The sequence below is a fragment of the Barbus barbus genome, assembly GCF_936440315.1.
Source record: "Barbus barbus genome assembly, chromosome: 50".
NCBI lineage: Eukaryota > Metazoa > Chordata > Actinopteri > Cypriniformes > Cyprinidae > Barbus > Barbus barbus.
This window is the reverse complement of record NC_136728.1, coordinates 655,001-671,029: the sequence shown is the minus strand read 5'-3', so window position 1 is coordinate 671,029 and position 16,029 is coordinate 655,001. Positions and strand designations below refer to the sequence as shown.

At 42.2% G+C, this 16,029-nt stretch overlaps 1 pseudogene across 1 annotated transcript in view; it reads right to left on the bottom strand.

Annotated features, from left to right (window-relative positions):
* Window positions 1-1,659: 1,659 nt before the first annotated feature.
* The window catches only part of LOC306868291 (pyruvate dehydrogenase protein X component, mitochondrial-like), a 47,332-nt pseudogene continuing 32,962 nt past the window's right edge, over window positions 1,660-16,029 (bottom strand). Inside the window, exons 5-8 of the transcript in view lie at window positions 15,808-15,996; window positions 15,405-15,563; window positions 15,144-15,208; window positions 1,660-1,924 (exon numbers count right to left, since the gene is read on the bottom strand). The product of the transcript in view is annotated as a pyruvate dehydrogenase protein X component, mitochondrial-like (transcript). The remainder of the gene's footprint in view (window positions 1,925-15,143; window positions 15,209-15,404; window positions 15,564-15,807; window positions 15,997-16,029) is intronic.

Sequence of the window (16,029 nt, the reverse complement as noted above, 5' to 3'; positions counted from 1 at the left end):
TCGCCAATTACTAGAGCACTTACATCAGGTTTCTCAGTGGGTGCGTCACTGAGTCGGGAGAACCTGTTTGATGTTCTGATCGGAACGGAAGAGCGGTGTTTTCGCGACTAGACCGACTCACAGTCACCCAGCTGCACGGGCTCAACCGGAACCGAACAATGTACAGGACTCCCTGAGCTAGTCGCATCCAAAGCAGTATCTACAGCCCTCACATTCTTACTATCCTCAACTAAAGTTTGGATGCGTGTCTCTAATTCTGAAACCTTCTCTGTCAGCCTAACTATATCCCTGCATTTATCACATGTGAATCCCTCATCGCCGACAGAGAGAGATAAACTGTACATGTGACATGAAGTGCAAACAACAATAGCAGGAGAAGAAGCCATTACTCACCGTGACTGATGAATGATACCAACTTAACTTACCACTTACCACTGTTGTTTGATGAACTCGTGAAAAACGGAGAGAAATGAAAACGGAGCGAGAAAAACGAAAACAATAATAGGTGCGAATCGAACCGCGAATAACAAGCTAACAAGCGGTTTTAAAAAGCAAATGATCAAATTAGTTAGATTAGTTTGATAGATAATACCAGAAATATGGTGGGAATTAAGTTATATATTATCACTTTAAACAACAGAGAGTGAAAGTAAGGTAAAGATTCAATAAAAAAGCGGAGCTACAAACACAAACCTCTCAGCAGCACAACAGACAGAGACAGACTGAAGCAATCGATCCAATCTCCAACAAGATCAGTACACAAACAACCACATAAAAGAACAGAAAACAGTCAAATTAAATTAAATAAACACTGATTCAGTAGAGCAGAAAACATGAGTTTATTGGATTATTTGGCAATCCAAAATATAGTGTCCAAACATGATTTAATGGCTTGGTTCGATAATTAAGTTGACAGTTATTGTCTACTATAAGGGTGCTTTAACGTGATTATCAGTAGGTTTATTTTCACGCGGTATACTGAATGATTCTCACTCATAAAATAACCAGAACAGTCCATTCTCTTTATGGCAGAACTGCTGCAAATGATATTATTAATTGACCTAGGACTTCAAAGTGTTTCTCTGACCTTGAGTCACTTGTCTATGTACATCTTAACGAATAAATAGCACGTATAAGAGAAGCCCCATTACACCAGAGCGCATTCAGTCCCAGCACTTCTTCCTCTCTCTATGACTAACACAGTCTCATCCCAACTCGTCACATATTGACGCTTGGTTTTTGCGTCGCTTTTTGATGCTCAAGGTACCCCTTTCGCGTCACTTTTTGACGTGAAGGGAAGGTAATTTTTTTAAATAGGAAACACTTAGCGTATATTAATCATTTTTAAATAAATTATGCCAGTACTTGCATCTGCCTCCTATATCTTGCGTTTTCTTCACAGATGGTAGGTTTAGGGGCAGGAGTTGGGTAAGTCACTATTTTGACTGTTTACATTCAAAAATCACACCTCTACATATATGCAATAATGGCAGCCTTATTATGACGATAAAATTCCCAATAGCGCGTTAGCATATCGACGCCGAAAAATTACGCTTCCCTTCACGTCGAAAAGTGACGCTAAAGGGGTACCTTGAGCGTCAAAAAGCGACGCCAAAACCAAAGCGTCAATATGTGACGACTTGGGATGAGACTGGGTTGCTATGACAGACTCGCACGCTGGGGCTGCTCTAGGTTTGTGCAAAATTTTTCCAGAAAGCGTGAGGCGAGTTCGTCATCCACCAGGCGGAAGTTGCTGGATAAAGTGACGGTCATTAGCTGTTGAGTGCGGAGAACGGGGCCGTCTGGGTCCTGGGGGGCCAAGCTCAGTTCAGCCCTGGTGCTGCCCACGGCTAAGATGCAGGCTTGAGGAGGATTGATGACTGCACTGAACTCACTGATACCAAACATCCCCAGGTTAGAGATACTAAAACACACAAACACACACATGATTTGAGCAACAGGTCTAATACTCCAATCCCTAATGAAACAAACCTGAACCAAAGCAATGGAGCTCTGCAGACTCCAGGCTAGTGCTGGCCCTCCACAAGCAGAATTACAGCAACACAAGCTATTGAAGCGCTCATGACATTTACTTAATCAAGCTCTAAAATCGTCTCGTTTGGATCTTATTCCTGTGGAATACTGTGAGAGGGTGTTGATACCGTTGCCTATGCAATGACTTTAGCCAATCAAAACAGTGTTTACTGACAAGCCTTAAAGAACACGCCCCTTAAAAATGCATCATTTCAGACAACAGGTCAGAACGAGGGTTAAAAATAACATATACGCTATTAGCTTTTTGTGCAAAGAAAGCCTAGACGCAACATGTTAAAAATAGTGCTGTCAAATATAAAAATATAAGATCCAAAATAAAAGTTTTTGTTTACATAATATGTGTGTGCTGTGTATATTTATGTATATATAAAGATACACACATACAGCATATATTTAGATACACATTGATAATTGTATCTAATACATGTATTTACGTGTATCAATTTATCATATATTTAATATATAAACGTAACATCTTTTTCTTAAAAATATATATGAATGTGTGTATTTTATATACATAATAAATATACACAGTACACACACATATATTATGTAAACAAAAACTTATTTTGGATGTGATTAATCACGATTAATCGTTTTACAGCACTAATTAAAAATAAAACGATCCATTTCATGACCCCTTTAAATATTGAACTTAATGAAAATAAAGCAAAAACAATACTTTGAGAATTACATAATGATTCCAGTAATTGTTTGTCTTGACTACATCAGTAGCAGCACCAGCTGACGTTGACAACAATACATTTCTACTCTTATTTATTTCTTCCCTGTAAAGTCTTGAAACAGTAAAGGAGTCATGAATTGAGAAATCCATTCAAGATCAAGAGGTCACTGTACTCTAAAAACATACTGCTGATTTCTCAAACTCACAACAGCTTTCACTGTTTTCTACTTCCTCTTTTTCCTTGCGTAATAGAGATGATGCGCAAAACATCCACCCATCATCACCTCTGACTGACCGCTGACACATCATTGCACTAAAAATAAAACTACTTTCCAAATGTCCAAAGTTTTTTCAGCTACATGAATGCTTGCAGAGCATTATTTGTTTGTTCGATGCATTCTTTGGTAATCAAATCACAATTCAATTCGGGCTTTGGAAACAGACTTTTACTTAAAGACATGGATCCTACATTAACATGGCAATGTGTAAACAATCATGTTCATTTGAATCTGTGATCAGAGTTTGTTTTCATATGTCAGAACTCGTGTACTGTACCGTCGAACAGTTTAATGAAAGTTTAAGTTTGCTTCTATTGATAAATGTGACCCTGGAGCACAAAACCAGCCTTAAGGGTCAATTTCTTTTTTTTTAAGCTTTCCATTGATGTATGGTTTGTTATGATAGGACAATATTTGTCTGAGATACAACTATTTGAAAATCTGGAATCTGAGGGTGCAAAAAAATCTAAATATTGAGAAAATCTCCTTTAAAGTTGTTCAAATGAAGTTCTTAGCAATGCATATTACTAATCAAAAATGAAGTTTTGATATATTTATGCTAGGAAATGAACAAAATGTCTTCATGGAACATAATCTTATTATCTGAACATTTAATATCCTAATGATTTTTGGCATACAAGAAATATTGATAATTCAGATCCATACAATGTATTGTTGTCTATTGCTACAAATATACCTGTGTGTGTGTCCAGGGTCACAAATGATTACATGTAATTACCACTTTAAATAGAATATTCTGTATAGAATAATGGGTCGGACACGTTTTGTGGTCTTTGCCAAAAAAATCTTGACGCTGACATGAAACAAGACTTCATTCATCCCAATGAAAAGCTTAATTATTGACTGAGCTGAGCCCTAAAACATAACACTTTAATTTTGATTTGATTTTATGTGAGCTTCGTGCTTCACATTATTTGTCACTGCATGCATCAGACTTCAGAAACATCACACATCTGATTGAGACAGGATGTGATATCAGCACTGTACTGAGGGTTTAGGGTGATCGACCCGACCACCGAAATCCTGGAGTCAGCTGTAGGAAAAAAAACAAATCACACATTGTAACCACCTCCTTATGTGGCATCAGTGATCCTGTTCTGATCTAAATTCCAAGTGTAAATCCATTCAATGAAAATACCAGACCAAAACATCATTTTTTTCCTACATCTCTCTAATGAACAAGCCAAGGAGAGTTAAAGTGGATGACACTACTTCGGATCAGAAGGCTTCAGATCAGCTGAAATACAGAGCACTAGTCACATGTGCCACCTTTATTGTGCTTCCAGTGTTTTTTAGAGACTAAAAGCCTCATTAATAGGTTGCTTGCACATGATGTCATTGCTGTGGTGCAAATGTAGCTGGAGGGCAGGAAGTGATTTTTCTATACAGGAATTGCTAGCAGAAACTGAAAGTCTGTTTTGTTTTGTTTTTTTTAAACATATTTTTATTGAACTTTTTCTGATACAAACCTTAGACCAATATGTATAACAAACAAATTATCCACTCCCCTCCAATAAAAAATAAATAAATAATAATAATAAGTAAATAAAAAAGAGAGAAATATATTACAAATAGCAAATATTGGCAAGAGCAAATTACAAAGTATAAAATTAGGAAAATTCCTTAGTCCATGCAAGATCAGCAGGCCTGCTCTCAGTCTATTGGACTTGGGAGTCCCCAGATAGTCAAAGAAAGGGTTCCATATCCTGTAGAAAAGAAAAGGTTTGTCCTTCATGGCTGTCGAGAAGGCCTCAAGAGGAATAATATCCAATACTGTACACAACCATTGATTTAACGAGGGAGGGTCCTCCTCAATCCACCTGCACATAATGCATTTCCGAGCCGAATATAGTCAAATGTGGAGGAGGTCTCTATTCTGTGGATCTAAGGGGATCCCATCGCTGAGGCCAAGGATACACATCTTTGCTCCCAACTGCAATGACCATTTGAAAATTGAGTGTATCTGTGTAATTATAAGATCCCAAAAGCACTGTATATGTGGGCAGCTCCAAAGGCAATGGTACAATCTCCCAACCTCCGATTTACATTTGCCACACAAATCAGAAGTCCTCGAATTCATTTTATGTCTGACCTCCGGTGAGATATACAATCTATGCAAAATCTTAAATTGTCTTTCCCAAGCAGAGTTGGAGGCTAGAACCGGAATGGATTTGCCACAGATCTCCTTCCATGACTCCACATCAATTATGCTGCCCAAGTCAGTTTCCCACTTTTCTTTAAGAGTATTCAACAAAACAGACGTAGTCTGACAGAGTATACTGTATACACGTTTCGCAATAAATGTGGTCTGTTTATCAACTGCTAATAAGAATTCAATAGGTGAGGTTCAAAAGCCATCTGGATGTTCTCTTAATTTAGCCAAAATAAAATTCCAGGCCTGCAAATATTTAAAAAGTGAAGTGAAGTGACATACTGCCAAGTATGGTGACCCATACTCGGAATTCGTGCTCTGCATTTAACCCATCCAACGTGCACACACACACACACACCGTGAACACACACCCGGAGCAGTGGGCAGCATTTATGCTGTGGCGCCCGGGGAGCAGTTGGGGGTTTGGTGTCTTGCTCAAGGGCACCTCAGTCGTGGTATTGAGGGTGGAGAGAGCGCTGTACATTCACTCCCCCCACCTACAATCCCTGCCGGCCGGAGACTCGAACCCACAACCTTTGGATTACGTGTCCAACTCTCTAACCATTAGGCCACGAGAATATAGTCACTCTGTTTAATATCTCCCACTACTTATAAGTTCGATGCAAAAGAGAATGTTGTTTGCTGGCTTTACAGCTGCGAAGAAGACCATAATACAGAACTGGTTTACACCGCATATGTGTGGGAAAACATATTGGATCCGTAGCCTCCTGCAAATAGTGTCTTGTGAATGTACAACAGCACGAATCAATGGAGCCAAGCCTTCTACCATTGATGCTTGGCAGTGCTTTCTCTTTGAAATACGTGACTGTATGGAGGAGTGACTTCTGTGGGTTTCTTTTTTCTGTCCTTCCTTTTCTCCCACCTTTGGACTGGACTTTGAGATGTTGAGTATGTGTCTGTTGTTTTATTTTATTATTATTATTTTTTTTTATATATATATATATTGTTTTTTGTGTTGTGTTATGTATGAAAAATAAAAATAAAAAATGTTGATAACAATAAAAATATCTCCCACTACTAAAATACCCTTATTCTTCCAGCCAGCAAGGCCAGAGTGAAGGCCTGGGGGGAAGTCAAGGTTATCATGGAGAGGGGTTCACAATGAGAATCTGTTGCCATATCCCTCACGCTTTCTAATCCGTCTCATTACATTCACCATGTTCCTTAGAATAATGCTGCCTCTAATAAGGCGTCTAATTTTAGCAGGTGACATATACAACAAGTTAGATAGAGGAATCCCATGCAATGTAGTCGCTTCGCACCCAATCCAAACAGAATCTGGATCGTTTATGAACCATTCCAAAAGAAATCTAGTCTGAGCAGACAGCGGATACGTTGAAAAGCACGGAGCTGCTAAGCCGCCTGCTTTGACAGGGTAACACAACACACTGTATCGTAGTCTGGGTCATTTCTTTGCCCATATGAATGAAATTTAGATATTTAAATCGGCTAGGGCTTTTTTCCCAACTCTGATAGGAAGCATTTGAAATACATAGAGAAGGCGCGGAAGAATATTCATTTTAATTAAATGAATACGACCTACCAATGATAAAGGTAGGCCGCACCATATCTGCAGGTTATGTTTCACTGATTGTAAAAGGGGGACAAAGTTTAAATTATAAAGCTCTGATAATCGAGGAGAGATCATTAAACCTTAATCGGGGACCAATGGAATGGTTGTGATATGTTAGTATCTGCTCTATACGCACTTTTAAGGGGCATAGCTTCACTTTTTGAAAAGTTTATCTTATATCCGGAGAACAAACTATACTCAATAATCAGGATTATCAGCTTGGGAATGGATTGCTTAGGGGATTCCAAATATAACAAGACATCATCAGCATACAATGAAATTTTATGCTGACGGTCTTTTAGCATAACCCCTTCAATATTTACATCTTGCCATATATCAATCGCAAGAGGCTCCATCGCAAGAGCAAATAAAAGCGGGCTCAGGGGACAGCCTTGCCTAGTCCCTCTGCCTATATTTAATTTATCTGACCTAACCCCATTAGTGATTACTGCCGATAGGGGAAAGGTATATAATATCTGAATCCATTTTAAGTCCTCGCTTATTCCAAATTTCTTAAGTGTGAGAAATAGGTAGGGCCACTTCAAGCGATCAAACGCTTTTTCATCGTCTAGAGAAACAACCAGAGCTTTAGAGTTATTCACAGACGAGAAATGTATAATATTAAGAAACCTTCTTACATTGTACGAGGAGAACCTCCCCCGAATAAAACCCATTTGGTCGTTACTAATAGAGGGGAGAAGGGCCTCCAATCGTGAGGCAAGGACCTTGGCGAGGAGTTTAAAATCTGCATTTAGGACCGATATAGGCCGGTATGAAGAGCATTCCTCCGGAGGTTTCCCCTTTATAAGAACTAAAGTGATATTCGCCTCCCTCATTGAGGGGGGTAAGACCTCTGCTTCAAATGAATGTAAGATCATTTCGTACAATGGGACAGATAGAACATGCTCAAACTTCTTTAAAAATTCTGCACTGAGGCCATCAGGACGCGGAGCCTTATTATTGGGAAGAGACTGAATGCTGTTCTTAATCTCACTAAGTGTTATTGGCTTGCCTAAGGCTGCTCTCTGTGACTCTGAAATTTGAGGTAGGGATAACCTCGCAAAGAACGCATTCATATTGGGTTCCAAATCTGAACAAAATTGTGAAGAATATAACAACTTATAGAAAGATTTGAATCTGTTGTTAATTACTTTATCATCAAAATGTAAAGAACCATCTGAATCTCTTATACATGATATATTCTGCGACAGAATCCTACCTCGAACCAGATTGGCTAAATAATGATTAGGCTTATTCGCGAACTCATACATTCTTTTTTTCATAAAAAATAAATAAATAAAAATCCGCCTTTTTAGTTAGAGTGGCTTCTAATGCTGTTTTGGTTATCTGTATATCCTCCCTAAGATCGTCCGAAGGGGAAACATTATATCTGGTCTGCAGACTATGAAGCTCCAGCTCCAATCTCCTCTGTTCTCTCACTCTGTCCTTCTTGAGCCCCACTGTATACGATATAATTAGGCCCTGAATATAAGCCTTGGCTGTGTCCCATACCAAGCTAGGCGAAACCCCCGGTGTCTTATTTTTTGAAAAAGAAAAAACCCAAATTTAAATTTAGGATCAAAATTCAAAAACGTGTTGTATCTCCATCTCCTATTGGGCATAATTTAGAATAAAATAACCCAGTAAAAACAGGTGCGTGGTCCGAAATTATAATGTCCCCAATTTTACAGAAACTTACACCACTCAAAGACGTTTTAGGGGTTAGAATAAGATCAATCCTACTACTCGTTCTATGAACAGGGGAATAGAATGTGTACTCTCTGTCCGAGGGGTGAAGTACACGCCACGCATCCACTAGATTCAGTTCATCGCAAGTGCTTAGTAAAGCTTTCGCCCTTTTTGAAATCTGTGCTTGACTCCGCGTTGACGAGGACCTATCCAACTTAACACCAGCCCTACCCAGTCCTGCTTTAACTTAGAATGTTCCGCCTGCGACAGGTGAGTTTCTTGTAATAAGGCAATATGTACATGCTCTTTTTTTTTTTAAACTAAGAATTTTCCTCCTCTTAACAGGATTATGTATCCCCTTCACGTTCCAACTACAGATTTTTAACACAGGTTTATCAATTGCCATGGTACATTACAAAGAGATACAGCATACCTTGTAACTGACATGGTGTCCATACAGGAACAGCAGAGTAAATGTTGTGTAAGAAATAAAAAATAAAAAAAAAAGGTAGGGAGAGTCAACCGAAGACATGAAAAACCACAACTAAAACAGCAGAATCGTGACAGTTCGCCCCCTCCCGGAATGGCGTGTCCTCGCGCCGAAAAATGCAAACCAACAGAGGAGGGAGGGTAGGGGTTCAGGAGGCGGGCATGGAGTAGGAGGGAGCCAGGCAATAGGGAGCGGGAAAATACAAAAATAGTCCAAAACCAGAGTCCAAGGGGGAGTGGAGAGTGGGAGGAGCCAGGGAGGAGCCCGGAGCAGAAACAGCCAGATGGTGGTCCACGGCGGAGTCGACGGCGGGAGGAGCCATGGTGGGGATGGAGCCACCGACACCAGGGGGCCGACTGCCAGAGATGACGCCGATGGAGAAGGAGCCCAGGATGGAGCTGAGCAGCCGCAGAGCCAGGGTGACACGGATGGACTGGAGGGCCATGGTGGAGCCGGCGGTTCAGGTGAGTGAGGCGGAAGCGGGGACCCCGAATGACGCAGTGGAGCCGGAGTGACCGAGGACAAAGGTGGAGCCGGAGGGAGGGAGGAGCCCGACGGAGCCAAAGGAACGGAGGGATGAAGCGAAGCTGGAGGAGTGGAGTTCCGTGGAGTAGGCGGGGGAGCGACTGACCAAGGCGGAGCCGGAGGAACGGAGGGCCGAGGTGGAGTCCGGGTCTCGCAGGCTGGAGGCGAGGACTGGGGATCCTTCAATCCCGAAGTAGCTGATCCCAGGGAGACCCGAAGCTCAACCGATCCACCGGACATGGCATACTGAGGGTGAGCTGAGGGACCTTCCTGAGGTGGCTGAGGACAGACTGCTGGACTGACTGGTTGATACAGAGGAGGAGGGAGAGGGAGGCTGGGAGGGAAACTCCTTGAGACCTTCCTAGAGGAGCTGGCTGGAGGACACTTGCGAGGAACAGGCACTGGAGGGCACTGGCGAGAAGCAGGCACTGTAGGGTACTTGCGAGGAGCAGGCACTGGAGGGCGCTCAGGTAGTGCTAATTCCTGGGGGCGCTCTGTTAGCTTAAGCACAGAGGGGACTTGCCCTGGAGAATCGGGCACTGGACAGACTGACCCTGGAGAATCGGGTACTGGACGGACTGGCTCTGGAGAAACGAGGGATTGCTTAAGGCTAACAGGTCCAGGGAAGCGCTGGCTAACGGCCGGAGAACATGGAGAGGTGGGTGGGAGCAATGGGAAAGGGAGAAGCCAGAAGTCTTCCTCATTTAAACCATCCAATATATCCTCAGACATGTGTCCAGAAACCAGCAGTCTCTCACCCTCAGTGGTGGATGTGTGGGCAGGAGATACGTCCGTTCCCTCTATCTCCACTAAAACTCCCATGACGCATGATGTTGCCGGCTCACACACCTAGTCAGTCGCGTCGAGTACGGTTCCTGAGGCAGTGAGTCTCTCGGTCACTTCCCGCGGTGCCGGCTCAGGCTCTACGACTGCGGTGGGCTCTGGCGAAACCTCCGTGCAGCGAGACGGTGAGGGCTGCCTGGGCTCTGGATCGGGAGTGGGGCTGGAGCTGTCCTCAGCAAGGCCACCGGAGATAAACAGTCCATTACACTCCAGCACCCACTCCACGCAAGTGGCGAAATTCTCCCTGGGACCGTTCGCTGGTAGGCGCGCCTTACACTGCTCGCTCAGGTTGGCGATGTAGAACACACATTCTATATTGTGCAGTGCTTTGACACAATTTGCATTGTAAAAAGCGCTATATAAATAAAGGTGACTTGACTTGACTTGACACAGAGCGAGAGGTCTTCGAAATGTGTAAGGCGCGCCAGGTTGACGAAGTCCATGGTGTGTTCCACCAGCGAACGGTCCTTCTGCTCCAGGCAAAGGAGTAGGACGGAGGGATCCATACCGGGAGGGAGAGAGAAAAGAAGAAAAAAAAAATGAGCACGAGAATAACGCCGCTAAAAAAAACTGTTTCGGTCTGCTATTCTGTTACGATTTGGTATACGGAGCAAACGCACGACAGGAATAAAGTTCAAAAGGGTTCTTTTAATAATCCACAGGATAGAACATATATCCAAACATAAATCAAACGATAGCAGACAAACTGGTCAGGATGAACACAGGCTTAAATGCAACACATAATCAAAAGAAAACAGAAACAGGTGAGGGGCTAATTAACTAATCAGGAAACTAGGTCAACCGAAGACATGAAAAACCACAACTAAAACAGCAGAATCGTGACACTGACGTTACCCAGTAACTAATGAATGACCACTTCCAATGGTCCGCAGCACTAAACAAAAATAACGACACAATTCGGCAGGCAGCGTTCTGTTTAACCCGGCAACAGAGAGGAAAAAAAAATAAAGCATACAAATAATAAAAAAACAATATCTAAAACTTGTAACTGAAGTATTCATATAGAGATAACGGGATCCACACAGAGTCGCTCAGTTAGCAGAAGTATGTGACAGGGAGCGGTCTCGAGAATCCAAGAAGGCCACCACTTCCCTTGGGCCTTTAAAGGACCTTTCTTGCCCATCCACTTTAATCCTTAGAATGGCCGGGTAGAACATGGGAAAGGCAATTCCTTTCTCCCTGAGCTTTTGTTTAACTTGAAAAACTCTTGCCTCTTTCTCACCACTAAAAGAAATCCTCGAACAGCATGATGCGAGCTCCGTTATACTCCAGGTCACGCGCTTTCCTTGCAGCCTGCATAACCCGAGCCTTATCCTGATAATTATGGAATTTCACAATAACAGCACGAGGGCGTTGATCCATCGAGGAGCGGCGCGAAGGGACATGATAACATCGGTCAATTTTAACTAATCCCCCCTTGAAACTGAGATGCAAGATATCCGGCAACCAGGACTGGAAAAAAGACCCCTCTAAGTACTTCCGTAGTAATCCTTTCGACCAGATTGTCGATCTGAGTCTTCCCTAACAACATCTGGTCAGCCATATTAGTTTGATCGCTCTGAGGGGAACCCAACTCGGCCAGTTTGGGAGCTTTCGCCGAGAGGTTGAGCTTTTTCTGCGTACTAGGCATGCTCAAGAGATTCTTCCGTCTAAATAATCAAATAAAGCCGAAGTTTGTCACAGTTATAGTACTAAAATATCAACGTGCTGCGGTAGACCGATCGACGTACTGTTACTATGCCATTAGCGTCACGTGACCCCCAAAATTTCTGTTTTGTGTTGTTTATGGATGCTCAAATCTGTCAAACCAAGAAACCACAGGGAGATTTTATCATGTACAAAATGTGTTGTTCATAAGTCAAAAAATTGACTGAAAAACACAGGAAAAATTTACTTATAATGCGTCTGCGGTCAAGATGAGCTGTCAGATAATGACTGTGTGTGCAAATGGTTGATATAAGAAATAATAATAAATTAAGATATTAAAGCCACAGTCCGTAACTTTTGCCTCTTTGTCGCCCTCTCTGTTTGAAAACCTGGAATTGCAGCTCTGTGCGGAATTATCTTCTGTGCGTGGGGTTGTGCTCCGCCACAGCTCCAGCGCGGATGAATCTAATGTTTTGAGGAGTGTGTGTGTCAGTCAGTCAGTCACCGCACCGGTGTGGATACTGTACTTAGGAATCAGATTCTAGCCTATGTCTTGGAATATATGACACAAATAATAATTTTCACCGTATATTGTCATCTGAACAAGTAACAAGTTTGTTCTGCCCAACTGAGGAAGAAAACCTTACCATAAATCACGCTACCAATGGTGATTACATCTAACGATCGGTTAGCTCATATCACATCAAACCATGCAAATTATTATTATTGTTATACTTTCTCAAATTATTAATGTTAACAACATCAGCATTGCGTGACTATGAGTATAGTGTGTATTCGCATGTAGATTTCAATTTCTGTACAGTCTAATCTAATTGTCATACCATTCAAATGTCATATTAAGTCAAGTCAAGTCAAGTCACCTTTATTTATATAGCGCTTTTTACAATGCAAATTGTGTCAAAGCACTGCACAATATCAAAAAAGGAAAATAATGTGTCAATAAGTTTAAATAGTGTCTTTGCAATCAGGTCGACGATATCGCTGGAAATGAAGCGTCCCCAACTAAGCAAGCAAATTAAGAAATTCTTTTAACCCAAAAAGCTAATTATGCTCCCTTCGAACTGGTTTTCTTTAAAATACAAATCTTGTGTAATCCCAGGCTATCTGTAATCAGAAGCACATTTAACTGGAATATAATTTAATTTTATTCAGGTGTTTCATAAACACAATCCTTTCTGGATTACAATCCGCCATCAAAATAATACATTTAATTATTCTAGCTGCTGTGAGAAAAGGCTATAAACGATCCTCCACCTGCAGGATCCATGAGATTCTACTAGCCGGGACAACTTATTTATGTTTACAGACGTGATGTAATGACGCAGTGCCATGCTCGAATCTCCAGCAAAAAGTACCACTCAAATTAGAAAACATTATTATAAAGTCGTGACGTATTGTCAAGTATGGTGACCCATACTCGAAATTGGTGCTCTGCGTTTAACCCATCCAAGTGCACACACACACACACACCGTGAACACACACCCGGAGCAGTGGGGGTTATGCTGCGGCGCCCGGGGAGCAGTTGGGGGTTCGGTGCCTTGCTCAAGGGCACCTCAGTCGTGGTATTGAGGGTGGAGAGAGCGCTGGACATTCCCTCCCCCCACCTACAATTCCTGCCGGCCGGGGGCTCGAACTCGCAACCTTTCGATTACGAGTCCGACTCTCTAACCATTAGGCCACGACTTCCCCATAAGCTAACCGTTGTGAATGGGACTAAAGTAAGGCGATAGTTTTGAACACTGGCTGGTTATGTACTTGCTCAAATATTGATTTCTGATAATTTTTAACCCAAAAAAAGTTACGGACTGCAGCTTTGATAAAGAAATATATAAATAGATGCAGGGCTGCCAATTCTTACGCATTCAACGAGAGGCAGTCAGAATTCACACAATGCTAAATGTAGACAATATGTAAATAAGATATACAGTCATGTGAAAAGTTGAATTCCATGGTTTTCAACATCACATTACATATCACACTGTTTGATTAACAAAAACAAAGCCAAGATGGAAAACCATGTGTGACAAAGTTGGGACACCCTATAATTCAGTTGCCTGTAGATTCACTTTTAGCAGCAATAACATGAAGTAATCATTTTCTGTATGACTTTATCAGTCTGTCACATCGTTCTGGAGGAGTTCTGGCCCATTCTTCTTTACAATGTTGCTCCAGTTTATTGAGGATTGTGGGCACTTGTTTATACACAGCTCTCACCACATGATTTCAGTCAGGATGAGGTCTGGACTATGACTGGACTATCGCAGAACCTTGATTCTTTTCTTTTCAGCCATTCTGTTGTAGATTTGCTGCTGTGCTTGGGATCACTGTGCTGTTGCATCACCCAATCTTGGCCCAATTTTAGCTGTCGGATCGGATGGCCTCACATTAGGCTCTAGAACACTTTGGGATACAGAGGAGTTCATGGTCGACTCAATGACTGTGACGTGCCCAGGTCCTGTGGCTACTAAACAAGCCCAGAATAATCAGCCCTCCACCAGCATGTGTGACTTTTGGGATGAGGTGTTTGTGCTGATATGCTCTTTAGGCAAATGCTGTGCATTATGGCCAAACATCTCCACCTTGATCTCCTCTGTTTAAAGAGCACTGTTCTAGAAGTCTTGAATAAAAGTTTTGTTTTACGTGCTGTTAACAGGACCAGTGGCCACAAACCCTGTACATGCAGCAGAGTTTCAGGAGTGGCACATATCCCACATATCTCATATAAATGCTGGATTCACTTTGGAAAGCTTGTTTGTAATCAGGGTTAGTTGCTTGGTCTATATCAAGTATTTCAGTTTAGTTGAAAAAAAAAATCGCTCCTTTTCATGACACAAGGATCATGTCCAACATATGTTGTGATTATCTGTTTATACCTTTCTCTTGTAATAGTGTCTAAACCAGTTCAGTATGGACTTTCCTCCATCTTGTCTGTTCCGCTTTTCACTCCCTGCCCTCCATCTGAATTTCACTCATCACCAGAATCACGTGATTGCAAACAAGCTATTGTAACTTGAAAATAAAAACACTACCACTACAGTTGTTTTAGAGATTATTGGTAGAAAGTTATACAGGTTATACAGTTATACTACTCCTTTACCACAAACAACAGAAGGGCATTCACCTGAAGGATCCTCCCTGATACTCCTCAGGTAAGAGTTTCCCATCCCGAGCTTTCTGCGCCAGAGCCTAAAACAGACAAAACCACATGAGAACAGACTGCAGCTCTATGAAATTGATGCTCCACAACAATCATGAAGTGACAACATCTCAGATCTCACATGCTTACATAGTCAGCGTTATATTGTCTGATGGAAACGCATCCATATGCACTGTGATCTGCTTTCGCTTTAACTCTGCTGATTATTATATGATGTTAAGTGACATTTGCGGTGGCAGTGATCTCCTGCAGCCCTTTGTTAGCATTGTCTCTGATGATGGGCGTGATGAGGCTGCGGAGCGTTGCCACAGCGACCGAGATGTGGATGGAGTCCAGAGGCTGCGGCCTGTCTCCGGACCACATCACATTCACCTCTGGCATCTCCTGCAGGACACAAGCAAACCTTCCTTTACACGCCAGAGCACAGCAAACACAGCTGATCGTGGGAAATATGTAAATATCTGGTATTACTTCTGAAGGGCTGCACAAATATATAACAGATCTGTCATTCAGGGCCAAACTGCGTCCCATCTAACACTAAGAGTCTCCAAATGTTGGCAAAACTAATACTATATGTATTATTGAAAACCAGCACATAAACGTCTCAGTCCTCAGAGCTCAGCCTAACACCAGTCATCCATCTGGCTGTTGTGTGTGTGATGCAAGTGAAGGTCTGCAGCTGCTTGCGGAGCTTCATGACGGGCCCGAGGTCACAGTCCACCAAAGCGTACGCGTGAGGTATGGTGCTCTTGGACTGCGTCAGTCTCTGAGCAATGACTCTCCTCACATTAGAGGCCGGGATCTCACTGAACATGCCCTGAAACAACACATCCCAGGAGTCATCACTCCA